This window comes from Cuculus canorus, chromosome 7 (genome assembly GCF_017976375.1).
Source record: "Cuculus canorus isolate bCucCan1 chromosome 7, bCucCan1.pri, whole genome shotgun sequence".
Classification (NCBI taxonomy): domain Eukaryota; kingdom Metazoa; phylum Chordata; class Aves; order Cuculiformes; family Cuculidae; genus Cuculus; species Cuculus canorus.
The window spans coordinates 13,999,907-14,018,167 of record NC_071407.1 but is presented as its reverse complement, the minus strand read 5'-3'; positions in this window follow the sequence as shown (position 1 = coordinate 14,018,167).

Here is an 18,261-nt window from a genome sequence, read left to right as displayed (position 1 = left end):
CCTTCGGAGAGGGGTCCGGGGAGGGGCAGCCCCCCCGCAGGCAGCTGCCGTACAGGTGGGCAAGCTGCCGGGACGAGTCCTTGCCCCGCCCGGGGGTCTCCTCTGTGCCCAAAGTTGGGGGACTCCAGCGGGTTGAAGCGCTCTTTATTCGCCGGGAAAAATACAGCCAAAGTTATGGTAGAGCACTTGGAAAATTGGCATTACGTCGTTTGCAGAAGGGGCTCGGGAACAGAAGGGGTTCGAGTTTACCTTCGACAAAAAAAAAAAAAAAAAAAAAAAAAGAAAAAATCTAGGAAGAGAAAATCATCGAGTTTTCCAAACTCTAATCCTCCCCCCGTGGCACAAGCCACCGCACCCCACCGCACCCCACTCCTCCCGCTCCCTGCCGGCTAAAACACCGAGCGAGCTGCGCCCCGGGGACCGATGCCCAAGGGCTGAGAAGTGCAAGAGGTTATCTGGGTTTAAACATGATCGGACATTGAGGCAAACAGCATTCTCCACACTTGTAAATTTAATTAATGATTGCGCTCTCTTCTATTGTATTAATTGTAATTTCCATCTGCGATTAGTTGCGCTTTCCAGCGCTCCAGCCTGCCGACTCGCCGAGCAAACACGGGGAGAAGGCAGAGCCGTCTCCACCCCAAAGGTTTTCCGGATGCCGTTTCTAATCGCCCAGGTGGGATCCGGAAAATCGGTTTAAGGGGGCTGCACGACAGAAAACAAACAAATTAAACAGGGTGTGTAAACAGAAGTCGGGGAGCTTTTCAGTCCCACGCGCATCCTCAGCGGCTTTGAATTGCCGGTTCCAGCACGGAGGGTCGGGGAGGGTGTAGAGCCGCTGTTTCGTGTCACTACTCCCTCTGTGACTTTGGGGAGCGGAAGCTTGCGGCACCCTGGCAGAGCCCGTAGTGCCTCGATGGCTGTTTTCCCACGGGCACTGCGGGCAGAAGGAGGGTGGGAAGTTGCAGGTAGGGAAATGAGCTTCTGGGAACAAATATTTGAAGGCTCCGAAAGAACGGAGCTGTCCTGGGCATTAATCTTCCGAGGCGGCTCTCTCTTTTACGTACCGCTGCTATAGCCAAGCTCAGCACAGCATGCCCAGAGGAACAGAGACAAATTCCAGCAGCCCATATCCTGCTGCAAATTTCCCCCAAAATCGGAATTGTCAGGAGCCTGGGCTTCAGGGGCGAGGGGAAAGGTGCACACACAGCTCTGAGCTCCCAGGGTCGGGGGTGCTGTAACCAGGATAAAACTCTGATCTTCTGGCTCTGCTATTGGTCTGTGAGGTCCTACAGAGAAACGCAGGGCTGGTTGGGTGGATTTCAGTCCTAGGAGAAATCTTAATCCATCATCGTGCTTACCGGACAGCATCCTCGGAGCTGAGCCCCGAGCGCAGCCTCACCGGAGAGCCTCGCAGGTGCAATTAGGAGTCAGAGCTAACGCGAAGCAGTGAGTGAGCTCGCAGCGATATCAGCAGAGAGGTGCCAGGATAGCGCTGGTGTCCGATACCGTGGGGTGCAGGAAGAGCCCTTGCAAAACCCAGGTCCATACCCCAGCCCCGCTCAGTTCCCGGAGAAATTCAGTGGCAAAGCTCAAGCTTAGACAGAGTCCCAAACACCAAACTCACTGCAAGCGAAGCAGTAGCTCTTCCCAGGATCCCACAGTCCCCCCAGCATCTCTTTATTTTTTTTTTTTCTCCAGGACTTTTACTGCTCAGAGGAGATGAGCCAAGACATATCCTTCTCCCCTTTCATAAATATTGCATCTCCCAAATGCAATTACCAAGGGCGAAGCGACAAAAGCGTTTGCTAAATAAGATTATGTGATAATGTTAATGCATTTTATGCCTGTGCTGTGACACCAGACAATCCTCCTATTAATAACAGCTCAATGAGATGTGGAAGTTCTTAACAGGGTGCTTTGGGGGATTGGGGATTTTCTTGCACCAGGGGCAAGGCAAGTGTGGTACCCTGACATCGGCTGCAAGGGAGGAAGAGCCGTTCTCAGGAATGAACTGAAATGGCAAGTGGAGCTGTAAGTAGCCCAGAGGGTCCGGTTGTGCTGTAGGTAACACGCAGATTGGTTATCTGCTAACAGGGTGTAAATCACTCACAGCACTTCATAATGCAACAAGCCTGGGGAGGTTTGTGCACATTACCATGATCCTGTGACTGAATTACTGCCTGGCTATCAGCCATGCATTATCCAGCATTTGGGGGCCTTGTGCCAGCCCACATGTCCCCAGCTATTAATACCGGACATGGCTGTGCCTCTCTCTCTAGCTAATGCGAGACCAAGAAAAGCAACAACAAAAAACATCCCTCGGTCTAGCTTTCCTCAGCCAGAACAAAATAACTGCATCAAATCTTAGCTCTCCTCTGCTGCTCTCCAGCTCCCCAAGCTTTATCTACTTGTCTTTCCTTTTTTTTTTTCCCAGTGGCAGTGTCCATCTGCTGCCTCCTATTGACCCATCCATCCCTTGTGGCCTTCTGCCTCTATCGTATGACTGCCATCCATGTGCCCACTTGCACATGGCTGAAAATAACCGGGCATGTTGGTTGCCCAGCCTGAGATGTTTAGACACAGCCCTGTAATAAACGTTGGACTGGACGCCGAATAATTTCAATCAGTCCTTTTTATTAATAATTAAGCAAGTGGAAAGTGAGCAAAAGCAGCGCTGGGTGACAGAGTGACGGGATAAATCTCCACTCCACTGCTGCCACACTCTTCAACGTATATGCAGTCCTTTATATAGTCCATTTTTCTTGTTTTTCTTGCATATCTTCCATGTGCACCTTGTATTCCACTAAGAAGCTTTCCTTGTATTTTGCCGAGAGGCTCTCTTTATCTTGAGTAGCAATAATCACGTACACTCTCCATATAAGGCAAGCAAAGTTCACAACTTGCTTATCTTGAGTAGAAATAAGCAAAACAAATTGCAGAAGTTACATTGTCACAGCAAAGTTACATATACTGTATTTTTGTAAAGAAGAGCTTCACACTTTGTTGAATTTATATACCCTAATAGTTTAATTAAACAATTTCACTTTTAACAATTTCCCCCCTTTTTCTTTTGAAGATTTTGTTTATTAAACTATTTCTGATTCTTTAATATTCTCTCTTCATTAACATTCTGGTGGTGGAATAAAATTGCTCTAGAATTAATATCCTCTTTAGTATTCTGTAGTTCCAAATAAGTAGCATAATAGATGTTATAATACATACACACACCATGATTAACAAAATAATTATGGGGTGACATAACGTATTCAGAATACCAGTTGCCGTGGGTGACCAGCCGAAAAGTGAATCCCACCAGTTATGATTACTGTCCTGTTTTACTCTTCGCAAAACTTCTTTTATTTCTTCTGTGTCATGATGAACAGTGACTAAGGTCTTTTTCCCACTCTCTTGGAGTTCTTTCAAAATTTTAATTAGATCCTCATGTTTTATCAATTGTCTTACTAACGTGAGGTTCATTCCAATAGGTGTGGGTTTCAGTTCATGGTATAAACTATAGTTGGACTTTATTAACTGATGCGTTACAACTGGTGCTGAATACGAAAAATCACACCCTACAATTTTAGTAAAATTACAAATATAAAAATTAGAATGTTCCTTTGCAGTTATATTTATATTATTGTCATCTATCACTATAAAAGCACAGATCGTTCTTAGACACACACAACCTTGACCGATGTATATGAGTACCGTTCCTGGAGTAGCGTCTGGGTGGATTTCGAAGTGACAAATACCTTGATTCATATCAAGACATATGTCTTTAGCGTCAATTGCATTACTTTCACAGATAAATCCTTGTTGCTCTCGTGTGATGCAGGATTCTAAATTCACTGTTTGCCATTTCCCTTCTACCATTCGAGCCCATACCCTGTGTTCAGAGGGGTAGAAAACTGTTCCTTCATGGTTTAGTCCCAATGCAATAATAGGGTGTATTGTGTAAACTGTAGCATTACGTATAGTAAGTACAAAAGCAGTAGCCATAGTGGTTATTGGATCATAGGTGAAATTTACCAAGGTCCACCAGGATTGGAGTTTTCTTTCTATTTCAGTAGCATTATTCCAGACTGCTTCTCGGATTTCGATAGGAAAAACGCCTTCATTTCCCTCTCTTATAATTAGAGAGGCTGTCGATTGCATCCATAGTTGAGCTTGTATGCAGCTAAGGGCTAATGACACATTGTCCTGAGCTATACCAAGCGCATTCAAAATTAGTTCATGATCTTGATCGTTGTTTTTTTTTGCGAGATCCGGGAGTATTTTTGTGATTTGCCATTGACTATTTCCTAGTGCTAGTAGGGAAGATTGTAGGGGTTGATTTATTTTGGTCAAGTCTTTAGTTGCTTTGGCTAATTTGTTAGCCAATATTTCTGAGTCAATCCCATTTAAAACTCCTAGTCCTGTTCCCAGTATGCCGGTTAAGTCTCTTCGTGCTCTGCCTCTGCCTCTTAGGTCTCTTCGTGCTCTGCCTCTGCCTCTGGGGGGTGTTTGTTTTTGTAACCAGGTTGTCCATCCTTTAAGGGATGTTTGTATTAAAGGTGAGCAGGCTGGTTGGATCTTTGAAATATTAATTTGCATCAGTAATTCTACACGCTTAAGAGACCACTCTGGATTAAACAGCAATAGTTGCTGGCCTATGTTCTTCACTATATAGGGGCCAATCTCATAGATTTGTGGCTCGAGTTTAAATGGTGTTGGTGTGACTTGTGTTGGTGTGACCTGGGTTTGGGTTTGAGTAGTGCTGGGATAGGTGGTGGTAGCTATGGCATTTATTTGGAATTTAAATGAGAGCCCAACACTGCCCTGACCCCAGAGACAGACTACTGTAACAGTCTGTACTAGCGTAAAGTTATACCAACAATCTACCTTACTTGTATGACCACAAATTTCTTTCTGTTTGTCTGTAGGAGTGGTTGAGACACTAATTTGGGTTACTTTCTTCTGAATATTTCCATCAGTCACTCGACATCCTATTTTGATTTCCTCCCCTATGGTTCCCTGAAGTTCCCAAATTCTTTGTTGTTTATCCCATTTCCATTCCTGTTTTGTATACACTTGATTTCCATGTATAACTACAGTCAGCAGGTTTAAACCTTTTAGATTGTCTCCCATGTTCCCAGTATATTTCTTGAAGCCGTGTGACCATACGTCTTGAGATGGTTCATGTGAATTACCTGATTCCGTGCCTTTAATCAGAACAAAGAGGAGGAAGATCTTAATTCGGTTTATTCCTCTGCCTCTCCTGTCAACTGGGTTGCAGCCAGCTACAGGGTTTTGCATCTTCTCGGCAGCAGGAGTTTACCGTTTCGCCGTTCTCCTCTTCTTATTTCCGTTCTGTATTTTAATTGGGCACTGAGAGTGGCAATCCACTGACCAAGATCTTAACGTAGTATGGCCAAATGTAATTGTTTAGTTGACCCAAATAACTTCTGTTCTAATGCCTAATTACTTATATCACCAATTATATAAGGCCTATCTCTGGGTTAATACTTTCTATTTACAATTTCCATAGTAAAATTCTATCCCAGATATCTGATTGTCCTTTACTCATGAATGCAGATCCCTTTCCCGCACTTAGCAATTTTCCACAGGTAATAAACTATGAATGACATTATTAGCGATATTGCAAACACTATAACACACTGCGTAGCGAAAGGTAGATGTTCGTCCCAAGTCCCGATCATTTTATTTGTCCATCTATCGTTTTAACACCAGTTTGGTCTCTCCTGGGGAGCTGATGACTTTCCACTGTGGGGGTGATACTGGTCCCTTTATCCGGCTTGCATGTGTCCAACCACGTTCACCAGTCCTTACGGCAGTCTCTGTGGTAAGCAAAACGAGATAAGGTCCTTCCCATTTGGGTTTCAAAGTTTCTTCTTTCCAGGTGCGGATCAAAATCCAGTCTCCAGGTTTTATATTATGAATTTTCAATTCTAGTGGTGGTCTCTGTACCACTATCCCTCGTTTCCATAATTCTTCTTTATGTTTTGATAATTGCGCGATATACATTTCTAAGGTTTGATCTTGAACTAGACTAATCGATATTTCCCATTAGGTTTCTTCACAGGCAAAATAGGTGTATTAAATGGGGACATGCATGGCTCTAAAATCCCCTGTGCAAGTAACCTGTCTATTTCTGGTTTTAGTCCTCTTCTTCCTTCCATGGAAATGGGGTATTGTTTGATTCGCACCAGTATCTGAGGATCTTGAATTTGGATTTTTATCGGTGTAATATTCAATCGGCTCACTGTATCTGGAGAGTACCATACTTCAGGATTAATTTCTTGCCTGTCCTCTATCGTAAGGGGATATGCTTTGACGGTCAATTTCTGATTTTCCACTTTAATTTCTAATTGCAGTTCCATAATTAAGTCTCGTCCCAGTAAATTATAATCTGCCTCTGGGACTAGCAAGAGTTCACCTAATCCAAATTTATTCTCCGTTTCGAATATAACATTTTTAATTTTGTTTACTTTAAAAGGCTCCCCTTTTGCCCCTATAACTTGGACTTTTTCATGCGAGATTGCGCATCCCTTGGGCAAGCTCTTAATCGTAGATCGCTCTGCCCCGGTATCTACTAAAAAGGTGAACTCTTGTTTGTGGGGACCTATTTTTAATTTTATCAAGGGCTCTTGATGACTCCGGTCCCCTATAATGTAGAGCCCCTGACTTCTCTATTCTTCTTGCAATATCCTTTCATCCCGGATCTTTTCTCGGCAATCTCTTTTGATATGCCCTCGTTTCCCACAGTAAAAGCAGCTTCCTTGTTCCTTCCGTACTATGCTGCCTTCTATTCTTCGTTCTGTTCTTCGTTGGGGTCTTCTGGTCTCCGCCATGCTTCCTGTTCTTTGTTCTGTTTTTCGCTGGGGTTTTCTGGTCTCCGCCATTCCTCCTCGTCCTTTCTTTTCTTCTCTAATCGCAGCTACCATCATTCTTATTTGTCTCTTGTTCGTCTCGTCCTCCCTTCGTACATACACCTTTTGAGCTTCCCTCAATAATTCATCCATGGGTCTGTCCTGCCAATCTTCTATTTTCTCCAGCTTCTTTCTAATATCTTCCCAAGATTTAGCCACAAAATGGGTCTTCAAAACTGCCTGTCCCAGGGGGCTTGTTGGGTCTGCCCCTGAATACAGCTGCAAGGCTTTCCTTAGTCTTTCCAGCCATTCGGTTGGGCTTTCATCCTTCTTTTGCCTTTCATTAAATGCTTTACTTATATTTTGTCCACGGGGTACTGCTTCACGAATCCCTTGAATTACCATGGTTCGTAAATCCCCCATATGGACTCGGTGCTCTGCGTTTTGGTTGTTCCAATTTGGATTCTGCAGAGGCCATTTAATATCTGCTTGGGGCCCCTGCGCATGTTGGGCTTCCCATATTCTCATTCCTGCCCGCCTAATCATGCCTTTTTCTTCAGCTGTAAATAGCTGACTTAGTATAGACTCCATTTCAGTCCATGAGTAAAGGCTAGGTCCCAAAAATCGGTCTAGCCTTTCGGCGACCCCTAAAGGGTCATCCAATAGACTCCCCATCTCATTTCTTTTAAAATCCCTTACATCATTTGAATTCAAGGGTATCGATACATATCCAATTTCTGGTTGGGGTCCACCCATAGAAACTTCCCTTAATGGGTATGTGTGGACTCGATTTGTTTGGCTCCTAGTTATTCGCCTCTCAGGAGCTATATCTGCGCCTTCAGCGCCCTCTGATGCATTTGGGATAGCCGGTTCAGGCGCTATGTATGGAGGAGGGTTTATTAATAGTTCTTCTAAAAACTCCTCTTCCTCTTTGTTTTTCTTTTCTTCCCTTAAAGGGAATAATAATGTCTGAGGTTTTTCTAATCAAACTGCAGCATATGCGCTTTCCTCTGGGTTAAGTGTCTTTTTACTATTCACCCAGAGGTTTAGGTGTTGTCTAACCCAATCTTCATCCGATCCATATATTGGCCAGGTAATATTTTTCTGTATTTTCTTCCCTCCCCACTTTTTAGTACAATATTCTATCATCTTAGCCTTTGTCTTCCCTGCCGATCCGGGAAATTGTTTCCAATTATCTAACATGAATGCGAGAGGGGTATTCTGTGGGACCTTGGGGACCCTCCCCATGGGAGTCGAAGGCTTGCTTTCCTTCGCCCCCATCTTCTGGAATATCAGCACACACACACACTTTCGCTCCCCTCGTTCCTAGCCCGGTCCCTCGCGGGATACGGGAAACGTAGTACAAGAGGGTCCGCACTCGCTTGGCTCAGTATGTCGAGCCTCTCAGTCGTTATATTCCAGGAAACCCAATCCCGCCCGAACGGATATCCGTGATACTCACGCTTCCACGCTGTCCCGCGTCTTCGTGGTACTCACGCCTTTACGCTGTCCCGTCGCGTCTTCGTCCGGACTTTAGTGCACTAAACGTTATGGGATTTTTCCGGTCTCAATTGCTCCACTTTCCAGAATTTAGGTTCGTCGGAATTGGTGAGAGTGAATCGTCAGCCCCCAGGGCCGAGAAATGGAAAAGTGCTCGGGGCGCCTCCCCAGGAGACGACGAGACACTATTCTCCAATCCGAGTCACGGCACCAAATTGTAATAAACGTTGGACTGGACGCCGAATAATTTCAATCAGTCCTTTTTATTAATAATTAAGCAAGTGGAAAGTGAGCAAAAGCAGCGCTGGGTGACAGAGTGACGGGATAAATCTCCACTCCACTGCTGCCACACTCTTCAACGTATATGCAGTCCTTTATATAGTCCATTTTTCTTGTTTTTCTTGCATATCTTCCATGTGCACCTTGTATTCCACTAAGAAGCTTTCCTTGTATTTTGCCGAGAGGCTCTCTTTATCTTGAGTAGCAATAATCACGTACACTCTCCATATAAGGCAAGCAAAGTTCACAACTTGCTTATCTTGAGTAGAAATAAGCAAAACAAATTGCAGAAGTTACATTGTCACAGCAAAGTTACATATACTGTATTTTTGTAAAGAAGAGCTTCACACTTTGTTGAATTTATATACCCTAATAGTTTAATTAAACAATTTCACTTTTAACAGCCCCTTTTTAGAGAGTCCTTTGAAAACTCTGTACTGGACAGCCTAACCTCTTCCAGCAGTCCTTGTTCCCAGGTCCCACAGAATTAACAGAGAAGCACTGTCTCCCAGTTCCATGCCTCTGCAGGGCACACAGCAGCCCCACAACGACTTTGTAGGACATTGTGGGAAACACAGCAATTTGCTTGTGCTGAGCCACCCTCCGGTACCGTGCTGAAAGCACGAGGCAGCCCAGTCCTCAAAGTCAAGGATTTCCCTGTAGATTTTTCTGGCAGACCTGCTTCTGCTCTAGAGCCGCCGGTGTCCCTCCCAGAGCCGCTGGCCAGAGCTTGGTCCTCTGTGTGGCAGGGCCATCACCCCGGTGTTGATGAAACAGAGTGATACACGAGTCCTTTGCCTTCTTTGATGCTTCCAGGGCAAATTCCTCCAGAGGCTGCAAAGTTTGTCTCTCTATTTCACATTAGCACTAGTTTGTAACCGCCCTTTGACCCCCAGGGTGGAAGGTTAATCCTTTATTTACTTAGTCCCTCACTTAGTTCATCTGCAGCCCTTTCAGTGCCTTAGATAACAGACACAAAGTGGGTAGCTAACCTGCTCCCCGGACCGTGGCCTGCGCTCCTCAGCTCCTTGTGTCCTCTGAGCAATACTGGTGCAGCACAGCGAAGCGGGCTGAGCGGGCAACAGCAGTTTCCTACCCAAGGGCAAGGTCTGATTCAGCACACAGCAAAATGAGGCATGCAGAGGCTTCCAAGCACTGACACGTTTGGATTAAGCATTGTCAATGATAGGGAAAATTATATCCTTGACATCACCTGGCAGGTCCTGCTGACTGGTGCCTCTGAGCTGGTTGCACTGAGTCCTTTGATGCCCCGTGGAAGAGCAGTGTCCCCAGATACTGCAACATCCTGGTGGCATTGCCCTCCCAGAGTGACCGAGGGCCTGTCCTGGGCCCATTGGATGCTGCTGCACCTGCAAGAGGCTCAGCAGACAAAGCCAGTGCTCTGGCTTTCCCTCCTCCCTGTGCTGAGGAGGGAAACATGACAGCTTCAGGTTCTGTGCCCAGTGCAAGCAGCTGACTCTCCTTGCCCACTGCCCTCTCTGTTGTTAGAGCATCCCCAGGGGATGAGAGCCTGGTGAGTTCCAGCTAAGCCCTGGACCCCTCAAAGTAGCTGATGGGTGGGCTCAGAGTCTCTCAAAAGCTTGTTTGATTTTGGAGATACGGCTCCATAGGGCAGTCACAGTCCCACAGCCAGGTCTGGCCACAAAATCAGCAGGTTTCATACCTTGTCCACTTGTGTGGCCCCAAGGAGTGGCATTTTCCCAGTCCTGTCCCACCCTGGGGATAGCCACTGAAGAACCTCTCTCCCCATATTCAGGATGCTGCAGCTTGCTGGGGTGTCTGAGCCTGCCTTCAGCCCCCCATCACCTGTATGTAATATCAAAACCAAAACAATCAATAATAGCAAACAAGCAGTGTTAATAACTAAACAGTTACCATATCATTACTGTTGAATAATATTTATGTTAAAAGGGTAAGTTAAAGTACTTCTCAAACACACCCACACCTGTGCAGGGTTTAGGCTCTGGAGAAGCAGGTGAGAGATGTAGACTCTCTCAGAGGAGATTACGCACCAGGTGTCAGCACAGGAGCCGGAGGACAGCCACGTCCCACACTCTCCCAATGGCAAGAGACCTGCGGTGTTTCTGGAGGCACCACTGGCTGTGAGTAATGGAGGTGGTTTTTGAGGGTCAGCTGAAAGTAGACATAAAAGGTGTTTCCTTGAAGGCTCTGGGCACTGGGAGGGCAACATGCCCTTCACCTCCATGTCCCAGACCCGGTGTTTATTCAGGCTTCTGGTCTCACAGAACAATGCAGCAGCCAGAAAAAAAACAGCTTCCCCCCCTCCGCTGTCTGCCTGGAGTGGTCATGCTTCTCCCCAAGCTTGTCCCCAGGGCAGGCGAGCAGTGACTTGGCTCACAGCCATCCTGATTGTGTTTGTCACCACATTTTTTTTTATTTTATTTTATTTTTGTTTCCATGCTCTTCCATTCCTTTGGAGGACAGGAAGTGGCAGCTTCTTGGAGAGGAGGTTGGGGATTTGGGGAGTTTCATTCTGAGAGAGAGTATGAGCTCATCCATTCTGACACTCTCCACCCCCACCCCTGCAGCCCTGTCCCACCTCACCCTCTGGCCGTGCTGGTGCCAGCTATAACCCAGCACATGCTCCCTAGTGCCCGGCCGTGTCCAGCAGATGCGTGGACCGAGTACATCCCTCCTGTCAAACAACTGAGGCCCTGCTCCAGGGATCAAGGCAAACCCCAAACCCAGGTGCAGCTGAGCTCAGGAAAGGGAAGGCTGTGGTCCAGCCCACCGTGACTTCCACGCTTGGTGGCAGAGGCTTTCCAGGAGATTTGCACCCAGGGATGGTGGGGTTCCAAGGCAGCACGAAGCTGAGCTCTAGCATCCCCTGCAGAGCCACTTTTCCCTGGCAACGTGGAGAAATCAGCCAAACATGCAGAGTGTCCGCACTGAGCGCTACAGGGCCAAGGCTGAGCCCTGCCCCAGGTGCTCAGCATTTAATAGCATCAAACTCTCACAGTGTTGGGGAGTTTTCATCAGCTGGAAGATGTTGCGAGGCAGTGCTCTGCCTCGTAGTTGAGTGCTCCCTGTGTTGGATGTGTTTCCACTTTGATTGTTTTATAGGATGTGACAAGCTGATCCCTGCCAGGAAACTAATGAGCCCGAAACACCTTGCCCATCCATCACCACCCCAATCAGCTACCTAACACCCTAACCACCCTGGCCGCACAGCCAGCACTGCTGGGCATTGAGGTTCAATGACAGCCCAGAAACTCCACTTTCCAAGGACTTAATGCTGCTGCCAGTCTGGCAAGGGGCTCAGTTCACCAGTGGTCCAGCATATTCTCAGCTCTGCCCATGCTGCAGCAAAGCTTAGCCAGCTAGGGCTGGTTCTCCAGACGATGCTTCCTTCCAGGGAGTTGTGTCTGACCAGTGCCTGTATTCTCCCTGCCTGTTGCCCACGGGAGCCTCTGAGGCCATCAAAGTCCTGGGTGCCAGAGCCAAAGGGAACTGTCCTGTGGCTGCAAGCAAATTCAAACCTCATGTTCAGCGATGGCTGGGGCAGGCTGACACAGAGCTGAAAGAGAGGGCAGAAAACTTGGAAGGCTGGAGAAGTGTTTCCTCACTGAAACAGAGCTGTGATTTGGGGGAAAAATCAGAAGAAAATGAATGAGAGTGGTTCTAGGGTACATTAGTGGGGAGAGCATCATCCGAGGGTTGCATTTCCCAGACCAAGGGTACAAAAAGGCACTTGCAAAACACTAGCAAGTGGTAACAGTTTTCAGAACACATGATAAAATGAGCTGGAAGGTCAAATGCACAAAGGGACTTCCAGCTCCTGAGGGCTGGCAGTCCTCCACGGGGCGCTGGTACTCACATGCTGCCATAGCAAAATGGGTATTTAATGTGCTGACAGCTTTACAGAAGTTTTTATGAGACATCCATGCACTGCAACACATTTGCTCATGCTTGCAGCTTGCAAGGTGGATCTCCTGAAGCTGCTGATGGGTTTTGGGGCACTGATGCTGAGTGCCTGGTGCTTAGCAGCGCAGTGGCAGCAAGATGACAGCTCCCTGAGCTTTTGCCAGGTAAGCAGCCATCCTGCCTGGCACCACAGTGTCCTGCTCATGTGCTCTGCTCTGCGCACACCTGGGGCTGGCAAGAGGCAGAGGAGTGCTGGAAGGTGGGGAAGATGTGGGTCCCCACCTTCCTAGGAGGAGATGCCTTGGGGAGGAGAACTCTGCTGAGACAGCCCCAGTGCCTGGATGTGACCCTGGGGGAAGAAGAGCAGGCTGGGAACTACGTCTCCTGCAGCGATGGGACTAGGGGTGCTGAGGGGTACTGAAACCCCAAAACCTGCTCAGCAAGGACAAGTAACAGTGGACAGAGGGAGTGAAGCAGTTCGTGCAGCAGCTGAGCCAAAGCAAAGCCCCCACTGGTCTTCTTGGGGTGCGAGCATTCATGATGTCCCTTTGCACCACCTCAGCATGTGCAAAGAGTCTGGGCAGGCGGCAGGAGGCTGGCTCCCGGGAAAGGGATTGGATCTCAGGGTTGCAGATGTCTGCAAACGCCTTCCAACAAGCTGCTTCTTTCTCTGAAAAATAGAATTTCATTAAAATCAGCTTTGAAGTAGTGGGGGAAATTCCCACATTGCGCTTGTGCTTCACTTTGTCTCCATTGGATAATTATGAAAAATGCAGCTCTCCAAGTATGTCACTTGTTCTTCTTCAACTTAAAAAGTTCTCTTCCACCTTGTTCTCCAGGCAGTATTTCTTACTTCATCTGAATTGGGGGGGGGGGGGGGGGAAGATAAAATAAAACAAAACCCCCTTTTACTCCTGGCACTAAAAGAAAACAGTGACAAAAACTTCTCAGTTTAAAACTTTATCACTAACTAATAAGGACCTAATGAACACTCTTTTTTTTTTTCTCAATCATCTTTGTTCCTCTCAAAAAAGAATTAAAAAGGAAAAAACCCACCAAAACACAAAAATTCAGTAGTTTCCTCCCAGAGCTGATGGAGATCTCTCTGGAGGAAATGTGTCCGATAAGCTAAAGTAAAGCCGCCTCCCCTGCTTTATCTCAAGCAGCGTGTCAGATGGGTATTTCTAGCAGGATCTCTTCTGGACACTCAGAGCATCAAGTTACTCTCCCATCCCTTGCTTCTCCGCTGAACTGTTTCAGAGCTGCAGCAGGATGCGGTCCCCGAATGAGCAGTAGGAGAGCAGGCGGATGTGTGTGTCTATTCTTCAAGCCGGCAGCTTTTCTGGAGAGAGTCAGGGATGACCCAGGAGCTGCCCCCTGTGCTATCCAAATGTGTCTGGGAGGGTCTCGTTTCAGCAGGGGTTTTTTGGTCTGGGGAAAGCTGTCTCAGTGCCTTGGTTTCCCCACTAAGTGTTGCAAGTCAGTGACCTCACTGCTGACTTTCCTAAAACAAGCGTGGACCAGAAATATTTGCATTTGCTGGCATTAGAGACATCTCAATTCATCCTTAAATCCAAAGCCAGGAGCCCTTGCTTTTGCCCCCACTCAGGACCACACAGGGACCTGAACCCCTGAGAGCATCCAGCCCAAAACACCCTATGACTCTGGCTGGACACCTGCTGCCATCCCAGCTGGGGCACCGGTGGCAATGGTGAGTGCAGGGCTGTTCATATCCTCACCTCAGGCTGCGTCTGTATTCCGCATCTCAGAGTTTGCTGCCAGCATCTCCTCTTGCCCAGGGAAATACCCACCTTGGCTGCCATCACTGGCAGATCAACCTGCACCTCCGCCCATCAGCTCCCTCAGGGCTTTGCATCTGGGTGCTGCAATGGGGATGCCCATCCTTGCAGCAGAGAGGGCCAACAGGAGCCTGGCCACCTTGACCTAAAACGAGGCCAATTACACATTAATTGATGCCGCTTGCTCCCCAGTGATTAATTGTCAAGAGAAACCCTGTCACGTTTTGCAAGCCCAGACTCCATTGCAGCGACACTGCGGGTCCTTTATCAGCCCTGAGGCCAGCGGCGGCACCAGCCTGTCTGAGCCAGCCAGGTACCTCCGCGTCCTGGGGCTTGTTTGTTTTGGTGTAAGACTGAGCGTAATTGGGGCTAAAGAAAAATACCCACAGCAAAACAAATGCGGCGCCAATGATGGACACAGCCCTGCAGCCAGCACTAAGACAGATGGGAGGAGAGCCTGTCCTGAGGAACCCAGGTGGAGATGCTTGAAGAGTTCAACACATGGCTGTTGACTGTACGATTCATTTCCAGTGGCCCCTGTGGGAGCAAAGACCCCGGCTGAGCATCTCCTGCAGTCGGGCTGTGCTCAGGGCTGGAAGGATAGCCCCATGGCATCCCACTCTATCCTTCCAGCCGGGGCAGTGGGGTCACCTGCACCAGCCATGGGACTTTCTCATGGCTTTCTTGCCCCAGCTTCCCCACAGCACCACCCTGAATAATTCATGTACAAGACAGAGAAGAGGATAAATCACAAGCAATGATTAACATGAGTTATTTTACATGCTGGGAAGATCTATCGGCCCAGCTCCGCCAGGTTTCAGTGATTAATGCAGTGCTGCTCCCCTGGACAGAAGCCCTTACATTCAATTACAGATACTGGGGGGCTGCTGGGCAGCAAGAAATCAAACAGAGATGAGGCTGACTGAGGAGACCCCAGCCCACTATAAGAGATTTCGAGTGGATCTGCCCAGTATTAGCCTCGATCAGGTTTAGTGAGCTTCAGGCATGTTAAGAAACCAAACACACAGGAAAATCAGGCACATTCTGGCATCCCCGTGCATTTGCGATTTAGTGCAAAGCCATCAAAGCAGGTTCTTAGGTCACAGCCATCACACAAGCCTGCAGGTTTATCAGGCCAGACCCCAATGCCCTGGGCACACACCAGCCCGCGGTGCGGAGGCTATTTTAGAAGTAATTTTAAACAAGCAACATCCTGGTTTGATTAAAATGAATTAATTAACTAACAATTCGTTGACAATAATTACCTAACAAACTGAATGCTATTTAATTGCTTGATAACAGCTGACTCTGAACGCCCCTTTTTCGCCCTGTCCACGGCTGCTTCCTGTGATGCATTTTTTTCCAGGCCAGCCTGGGAGCTTTGCTCTTTGGGCACAGGATCCCTCCTGTGCCCCCCAGGTTCTGACTGATTTGTTTCTAGTGAACAGCAGCCTTACAGAGATGCTTCTGCATCTGCTGGAGGGCCCAAAGAGGGGAAGCTCTGGGGTTTCATAGCCAAGCCCTCACCAAGCTCACAGGTGTCAGATGCCATGTGGCGTGGTTTGAATCCAGCTCCAGGGCTGGATCTACGTGGTGACTATTTTTTGCTGTTTGACCTCTGCTGTAGATATACCTCATTCTTTCCTCTCGTATCATTGGCCTCAATAAGAAATTGCCTGTTTACTCAGATCTAGAACTTGCTAACAACACAACACTAAATTCAAGACCAGGAAAGCCACCACTGAGGGTCTCCATGCGGTTAGGCATGTATTTTAGAGCCTTGACCACATCTGACCTGCAGCGCACATTGAAAAGATGAGGGTAGGCGGTGGGTCTTGGTGGCAAAGCCGCCTGCCCTGCTCACCACTATGTGCACCTCCAGCTCCCTCCACAGCCTGGCCGGGCTCTCATTCACCATCACACAGCAACGTGATCTGCCAGGGAGGAGTTATATTAGCCCAAACCATTAACACAGAAAGTTATTAGTAGGCTCTTGGGCAGAGTCTATTTTCATATTCATTTGGCTAATTAAATGTAAATCATTGCTCAGGATTACCATGAAGGATCCCAAGCCCCATTAGTTAACCTGTATTCACAGGGGACAAAGGGTGTCACCCCTGTGCAGAGGTGAGTCGCGGTCACACAGGAGATGCCCAGTCTGCTGTGGCAATGAGTGGCTGTCACCCACAGGTGATGACAAACACAGGAGGGTGATCTGAGTTATTTGGGCTCCACGGAGCAAGGGCCATGTCTTTCTGCTTGAGGAGTGTTTAAAGCAGTGACATCTGGCCGCGGCTTTAAGTGGTAGCAGAGCTTTGAAGATGCTCCATGAGCACCATAGCCATGATCAATATTTGGAGCCCGCTGGCCCTGGCTGCCCTCCCCAGGGTCTAGCAGAGCATATGGGTGTTCCCAAGCTCCTAGCTAGTGTTGCAGCAGCTTTTAAGATGTCACCGATCTCCTTGTGGGGACCCTCTACCAGTCACACAGGCTGAGGAGGAGGGAGAGTCCAGGGACTTCTCCAGGGTCACACTACCAGCCTGGTCCCTGTGCCCATGTTGGTACCCAGCACATCACACAGCAGTGCTACAAAATCACTAGTAAACAGGATTTTCTGTTCCAGGCAGGACACTGAAGGGCTGCAGGTGGGGAAAGGAAAGGCAGAGATGGGGGCCCTGATAAGCAGCAAGGAGAGGCTTCCCTGTGTCCAAGGCACTGGCAGGAGGGACATGGTCTCTCTGGTGCGTTCTGGTCTCTTGCCTCTGTTTACCGTGTTCCCCATGTTTGGGTCAGGGCCTCGCTGCCAACAGCAGCACAGCTGGATCTGGTTCCACTCATTTTCTCAAAGCAAACACAGACACCGTCACCTGCTGCATTGGCCTGGAGGAGGACTAGGGCGGGCTTTGTCCTCCCATGGATGCTGCACACAGCCAGCCCCAGGCAGGGTTGGGGGCACCACACTGCACCCGCCATGTCTCTTTTTCATCCCAGGAACCAACTTCTCCTTGAATCCTGCTGGTGGGAGAAGCCAGCCCATCTCTTCCCATGGCAGGGGGTCTCAGGGCTGCCATCGTGCTTGCACAAGGATGAAGCCACCCTTTGTGTGGTATAGGCAGGACAGAAGTCAGTGCCGTGCATCAGTTTGGCAGATAGGGCATCCCTGAGACCCACAGGCATGGTGCTGCATCTCCAGGGTGTTTAAAGGGTGGACAAAGAGAATCAGAGCCGATCTGCAAAGCCAAGAGCAGGGGAACATGAAGGATATGTGCTGGGCGAGAGAGTTGGGCAGAAGTAATGTGCAGCAGTGGCAGGGAAACCAGTCCAGCCCTGCTGCCTGGTGTCTGAATTTCAGTGCCCACAGAAAAATCCACCTGCCACTCAAAGCAATCGACATTCGCCTTGCCCTGCGGCCTGGCTCCGTCCACATCTCCTGGCTGATTGCAGACAGATGGGCTTGGAGCTGACTGGGAGCAGGCAGAGCAGCTGGAAAACAGGGGGGCTTTTCCCCTCTTTGGGGCAGGTGGCAGGCAGAGCAAGCCCAGGCTGCCCGTGTGCTGCTGCAGAGGCAGAGCTGCAGGGGAAGGCAGGTCCCTAATTTCTGCCTGCAGCCTCATCTCAACACTGGGCAGGCGGCTGGGGTGGCCGGGCACTCTCACTGCCTGATGGCTGGGGCATGGCTGTTTGCTGCCGATGGACCTGCAGCATTGAGTTCATCCTCTGAATTCCTTGTTTATTTGGCATACAGCACCCAGCTCCCTGGAATCCTGCTGAGTGCTGGTAGCTGGCAGCATCGGGCAAGACAGGCACATAATCTATGACAAGCCCTGCAAGGTAGAGACCGCAGGGGATGCCATCTCGGGAAGAACATACTGTGGACAACCTGTGCCACCTGCCTGCAGACCAGT